This window comes from Rutidosis leptorrhynchoides, chromosome 8 (genome assembly GCF_046630445.1).
Source record: "Rutidosis leptorrhynchoides isolate AG116_Rl617_1_P2 chromosome 8, CSIRO_AGI_Rlap_v1, whole genome shotgun sequence".
NCBI lineage: Eukaryota > Viridiplantae > Streptophyta > Magnoliopsida > Asterales > Asteraceae > Rutidosis > Rutidosis leptorrhynchoides.
The window spans coordinates 64,982,778-64,990,259 of record NC_092340.1 but is presented as its reverse complement, the minus strand read 5'-3'; positions in this window follow the sequence as shown (position 1 = coordinate 64,990,259).

Here is a 7,482-nt window from a genome sequence, read left to right as displayed (position 1 = left end):
TTATTATCCAAAGTATTTTTTTTTTAAATTGAAAACGTTTTATATTTAGATAAATATTATTTTTAATTATTTTATAAAATACAAAAATATATTTAATGAACACGTTTAAATATTTGTTTTTTAAAAATCTCGGACCGTTAACGATTACGTTTTGTCAAAATGGTTTCTAGAAAAGTTAAGACTTTTAAAATATCGTCAAAACGTTTAATCTTATTAAAATAACTCTTAAATAATTTGACAAAGGCAGTTTCAGATATTTATAAAATCATATTATCTCTTACTCTCGCCGTTAAATATAATATTCTTATATCGAAACCTATTATTATATATCTAATACTTTGTTATCGTTAACTATAAATAAATATATAACACATATACACATAAATGATCGTGAATCGTCAGGCTTGGTCAAAAGGGTAACTATTCATCCAAATATAGATTTCAGACTTTCTAGACTCAACATTAGGGTTTTTGCTTATCGTGTCGGAAACATATAGAGTTTAAGGTTTAAATTTGATCGGAAATTTCCGGGTCGTTACAGGTAACCTCATCATTTAATCATCGTCATCCTTTTCGTTTATCTCATCCCATGTTGACATCGTGTATCATCAATATCATTATCACCGTAACTGCATCATCGATTATCTTCATTACTTTAATTTCATCATCGTGATCATTCATCATCAATCCTAACACCTATCAATCATCCTCAACTTCACTCGTCGTTAAAGTAAGGAAACAGAAATGAAAAACATGTATGGTAGTCGATGTAGCAGCTTTTCTGTTACACTTGGGTGATGACCGAAAAGAAGAAAAGAGAAAGAGAAAGAGAAAAGAAGATGAAGTAAACAGAAATGGTTATCATTGTTATACTATTCATCGTCTTCCTTAAAGCATCATCATTGTTGTCGTGTTTTTAACAGAAAACAAAAACACACGAGTAACATGTAGTGGTGGTATGATGATGGTGTGCGACGGTGGTGATCTGAAACAGAACAGTGGCAATGACAAGGGTATTTGGTTTATAGAGTAATTAATTTGAAATGAAAACAGAAGATTGTAGGTGGTTAAACATGGTGGCGATAATGGTGGTGGAAGTGGTGATCGTGGGTTTCCGGTTAACGATAGAAGAGAGAGAGAAGACAAATGAGAGAGAGAGTTGAAGAATGGTGATCGGAGATAGCATTCTTTGATGGTTGTCGATGGTTGTGATATTGGTAAAAGGATGGTGGTTTGCGAATAATCGTGGGTGTTGAAGATGGCCGGTGAGGTGGTGCACGATGGTGGTGCCAAGGTGGATTGCAGTGGTGATGACCGTTTGTAATGAAGCCTCACGGACTGAAATGGAATTTGAAGAACACAAGGTGATGGTTGTTCTATGGTGGTGATGAGTGGCCGATGATGATCTCAGGTGGTTGTGATGACCCGAAAAATTTCGACTTATTTAAACCAATTCTCTATACGATTTATTATTTTGACAAGTTAAACAAAGTCTGTTAGATTGAGTCTCAAAATTTTAGAACTGTTTCATATATTCAATTACCTTTGACTACTCTCGACGATTCATGAACAATTATATGTATGTATATATATATTATAAGATGTACAAGTAAACACTATTTGCTACAGTAAACACTATTTGCTACAGTAACACTATTTGATGTCGACGAACTAAAAAACAAAGCAGAAATGAGCTGTCCAACCTAGCCATGCGATCGCATGGCAAAAGCACTGAAAACCCATGCGATCGCATGGGGACCAAATTCAGGAAATATGCCTATAAAAGGCCAGTTTGTTCGACAAAATATATACACTTTATTTTCTCTGTAATCAGTATTTATATTTATAATTATAATTTTAATTATAATATAAGTTTAATAATAATAAGGTATATACGAGGGTGTTTTTAATTCGGGTTTCAAACCGTTTTAAAATAAGGAAATATTGGGTATTGTTCGGGGTATTGTTCTTGAATCCAAGGCCAACCATACGGTCATCTACCATCATTACGTCTACGCAAATTACCTACAATATTGAACCGTGATTTTATAGTCTCCCTTTTGAAATACTTTAAATATTTTTGGGCTGAGAATACATGCAATTTATTTTAAACGCAATAAGACACAAGTACATACTAAATTCTACAATGAGTTAAACCGAAAATCACTTAGCTTTGGTAACTAGTAGCTGCCAGTACATAGGATATGGACTGGTGGGCGCGAATAATTGTATATGGATCCATAGGGCTTGACATCCCCGTCCGAGCTAGAGTGCTAGCCTTTTGACGGACGTATGTTATTTGAGTTTATGACACGTTGGTTTGCGTGTATTAAAACGAATGGGGTAATTATCATTATAACGTTAAAGTTTAGTTACCAGGGTGCTCTGTTACGTAGAATCTATTGATAAATTTTTGATGAAATCTTGTGGTCTATCTTTATATATAATTATGACTCGAGCAATTAAACCTATAACTCACCAACATTCGTGTTGACTTTTTAGCATGTTTTATTCTTAAGTCCTTAGACTGCTTCCGCTGTGATGTGCTTGTTGCATGTATGGAGTCTCTCATGCTTTGTATAAAGTTTATTGCATTCGAAATAAAACTGCGTTGTGTAATAAATAATTTGACTGTGATGTCAAACTGTATGATAAAAACTTATGTATTTTGGGGATTTGCTTATACCTAAGCACTCACCCACATGTTTATAACTTTCTATATTTAGAAAGTCACTTATATTAATGAATGCAATATTTTATCAAAACGTATCATATAGAGGTCAAAAGCTCACTGTGGAATCAATGATTAACGTGCCGCGTCAATAGCGATTTTGACGGGTCGTTATAGTTGGTATCCGAGCTTGAGGTTATAGGGAACCAAAATCTACATTAATGTGTTTAACTGGTAATTGTTAGGATACATTAGTGAGTCTGGACTATGACTATATTTGTTTTTACCGATTTTTGCTTATCATTTTGTTATAAACATTATATGTGATATATTTATATACTAACGTAATTGTTGTTTCAATTATGTGATAGATGACTTCTTCTAATCCTATCATTTTGTACGACTCGGAATCGGACACTGAATCTATTCTCTCCACAACTAAAAAGGACGTTCCAATACATATTAAAGAAGAAATTGTGTTAGCTGGAGAATCTCAACTCCAGGTTAACCCAGAGGAGGTCCCAGCTCCACCCAACTCTAGTTTTTTCGGAGCCACAGTATCGTTGGCATGGACCCATGATCCCTGGAATAAACGAGGATCTTCCATTTCTAAACGAACATGGACATTGGGCCAAATACACCGCCGACGGGCGGGTTGTGAAGATTACGCCTGGCAGATTTCGGTTCATGACCACCGATACATATTCTCGTACACATGATTCAGACAGTTCGTCATCATATTCTTCTACACATGACTCAGACAGTTCGTCATCAGTCGAGATCAGTGAGGAGGAGGATTTCGCTAATGAAATAAAAGAAGTCACTAAGGAGAAATTCTAACTTGCTATAGATAATAAAAACAACCACAATAATAAAAAGTCCTTAATTATTAAAAAGGAACAGGACCATTCGGTTCTTCACCACCATTACCATAGTAAACCCACTGAGGCACCGGGCACCTCAAAACCCCAACCAAAAATTAAATACACTGCTAAAATGTCTGTCTGACCATGCACACATAAACAATTGGCAGAGAGAACCAAATGGGAAGAAGTTTCTGATAGTTCTGAATAAACGACCTCGCAACCATAAATCTTCCATGCGCTATTCTATTGCTTATGTGTGCTACTCTATCTTGTTATGTAGAATAAGCTTATGTAAAACATCGGTATTGTATGGTATTGTATTATTTTGGTTTATTAATAATAAATGCATGGAATGCTTATTTGTATTATTACTACTTCTTATTATTATTATTACATAATAACGTAGTAACTCGCTATAATTTTTCATAGTGGAATATTATTAGGATTTTAGTAGTTAATTCCTTGTACTAGCTATTATGTATGAACTTAACGGGTAGGTAATACCCTAGAAATAATTATAAAATGCTAATAAGAAGAAAAGGCTTTTATAATAATTGGTTCATATTATTAATATGCTACGATTAACGATTGACAACTCATTTTACCTATAATATTCTATATGATTAAATTATCTCTGTTGTATTTATTGAAGAAACATGTCTCAAATGTCGGATGCTGAGTTCGAGGAACTAGTCAAGAAACGTGTGAATAAAAGAATTTCTGCAGTCGAGGCAGCCGAAGCAGCAGCCGAAGCAGCAGCCAAAGCAGCAGCTGTAAACACAAATTCACGAAACGGATGCTCATACAAAACTTTTCAAGGATGCAAACCACAGACGTTTAGTGAGACAGAGGGACCAGTCGGTCTAACCTGAGGGTTTGAAAAGATGGAGTCCGTTTTCAAAAGCAGTAATTGTGCGGACGGAGACAAGTCAAAGTATGCTTCGTGCACGTTGCAAGACGGTGCACTTACTTAGTGGAACAATTATGCTAAATCAGAAGGAGTAGATACGACATATGATATCTCTTGGGAAGAACTAAAAAAGATGCTAATCGGGGAGTACTGTCCTCGAAACGAGATCAAAAAAATGGAATCTGAGTTACGTAATCTGAAGGTTTTCGGCGCGAATCTCAATAACTATGCAAAACGTTTCATGGAACTAGCCTTGTTGTGTTCTAAATTGGTGCCAAACGAGAAACGAAAGATAGAAATGTATATTGACGGTTTATCGATCAATATCAAAGGAAATGTTACATCGTCCAAACCGAATACAATGCAGGAAGCCATGACAATGGCACACCAACTCATGGACCAGATCACAGAGAGTTCGATTAAGGCACCAATTACCAAAGTCAAGACAACTGAAGGAAAGAGGAAATGGGAAGACTATAAAGGCAAAAGTACTCACCTGAAGAAACAAGAAACTTTTAAAGGTAAACAAGATGGGGCAACTGCAAGTCCAAACTATAAGGGACCCCATCCGTTCTGCAAAAGATGTTACACACATCATGCAGGTTATTGCCAAGTGGTCTGTGATAAGTGCAACAAGAAAGGACATGTGGCGAAAGATTGTTATACCACCGTTTCTGAAGTAAAGACAAAACCGACCGATGTTAAGAAATATTTTGGATGCGGGATGTCTGTCCACTTTATAAATCAATGCCCTGATAAGGAGAAGAACAAAGAACCCGTACGTGGGAGGGTATTTAATGTTAGTGCCAGTAAAGCACGTGAGGATCCTAATCTTGTCACGGGTACGTTTACCGTCAATAATCAACTAGCTTCTATTATGTTTGATACGGGTGCTGAGAGAAGTTATATGTGTAAAGACTTTAGTTCTAAACTAAAATGTGCATCATTGCCTCTAGACGATAAATATACTATTGAATTAGCTAATGGTAAACTGATAAAAGCCGATAAAATTTGCCACGGTTGCGAAATAAATCTCGCTGGTGAAACCTTCAAAATCGATTTGATACCCGTAGAATTAGGAAGTTTTGACGTAATCGTTGGCATGGATTGGATGTCCAAAATAAGAGCGGAAGTTGTTTGCGCTGAGAAAGCAATCCGCATCCCTCAAAAGAATGAAACGTCATTAATGATTTATGGAGAGAAAATCAACTCGAAGCTAAACCTTATCAGCTGTATGAAGGCCCAGAAACTTATAAGAAAATGTTGTTATGCTATTCTGGCACACGTAAAGAAGGTCGATACTGAAGAAAGAAGCATTGATGACATGCCGGTTGTAATAGAATATCCCGGAGTATTTCCAGAAGAATTACCGGGGCTACCTCCACACCGATGTGTAGAATTCCAGATTGATCTCGTACCAGGAGCCGCACCTGTAGCCCGATCCCCATATAGACTTGCACCTTCAGAAATGCAAGAATTACAAAACCAGTTGCAAGAATTATCGGACCATGGATTTATTCGTCCCAGTTTTTCACCTTGGGGTGCTCCTATTCTGTTCGTCAAGAAGAAGGATGGATCTATGAGAATGTGCATAGATTACCGAGAATTAAACAAATTAACGATCAAGAATCGGTACCTATTATCGAGGATTGATGATTTATTTGATCAATTGCAAGGATCAAGTGTTTATTCTAAGATTGATCTACGCTCCGGATATCATTAGCTGAGAGTGAAGGAAGAAGATGTTCCCAAAACCGCGTTCAGAACCCGTTACGGTCACTATGAGTTTCTAGTCATGCCTTTTGGATTGACTAATGCTCCAGCAGTATTCATGGATCTAATGAATCGCATCTGTAGACCGTATTTAGACAAATTTGTCATTATTTTTATTGACGACATATTGATTTACTCGAAGAACAAGGAAGAACATAAGCAACACTTAAGACTGGTACTAGAGATACTCAAGAAAGAAGAATTGTACGCAAAATTTTCAAAGTGTGATTTCTGGTTACAAGAAGTACAGTTTTTGGGCCATGTTGTCAGTAAATATGGAATTAAAGTTGACCCTGCCAAGATCGAAGCCATTAGTAAATGGGAAACACCGAAGAACACAAATCCGCCAATTCTTAGGTCTTGCTGGTTACTACCGAAAATTCATTCAAGATTTCTCTAAAATCGCCAAACCCTTAACTGCATTGACTCAAAAGGGAAAGAAGTATGATTGGTCCACTTAACAAGAATCCTCATTCCAGTTATTAAAGAAGAAGTTAACGTCTGCACCCATTTTGTCATTACCGGAAGGAAATGATGATTTCGTGATCTATTGTGATGCTTCGCGCCAAGGTTTAGGATGTGTATTAATGCAACGCACAAAAGTTATCGCATATGCCTCACGACAACTAAAAATTCATGAAAAGAACTATACGACACACGATTTAGAACTTGGAGCAGTAGTTTTTGCACTCAAAATATGGAGACACTATCTATATGGAACCAAGTGTACAGTGTACAACGACCATAAGAGTCTTCAGCATATTTTTGATCAAAAACAACTCAATATGAGACAACGTCACTTGGTAGAGTTGTTAAACGATTACGATTGTGAAATCCGTTACCACCCGGGAAAGGCTAATGTTGTAGCTGATGCCCTAAGTCGGAAAGAAAGAGTAAAACCTCTTAGGGTCCGAGCTTTGAATATTACAATTCGTACCGATCTCACAAAGCAAATTCAAGCAGCACAGTTAGAAGCTTTAAAAGAAGAAAACGAAAAAGGCGAAATGAGCAAAGAGTTAGAAAAACAACTTAAACTAAGAGTCGATGGAACCCTGTATTTTGCTGGTAGGATATGGGTACCAAGACATGGTAACCTAAGGCAACTAGTACTAGATGAAGCACACAAAACAAGGTAATCAATTCATCCAGGAAACGGAAAAATGTACCACGATCTCAAGAAGTTCTATTGGTGGCCTAATATGAAGACAGAAATTGCTACTTATGTAAGCAAATGTTTGACATGTGCGAAGGTCAAAGCTGAG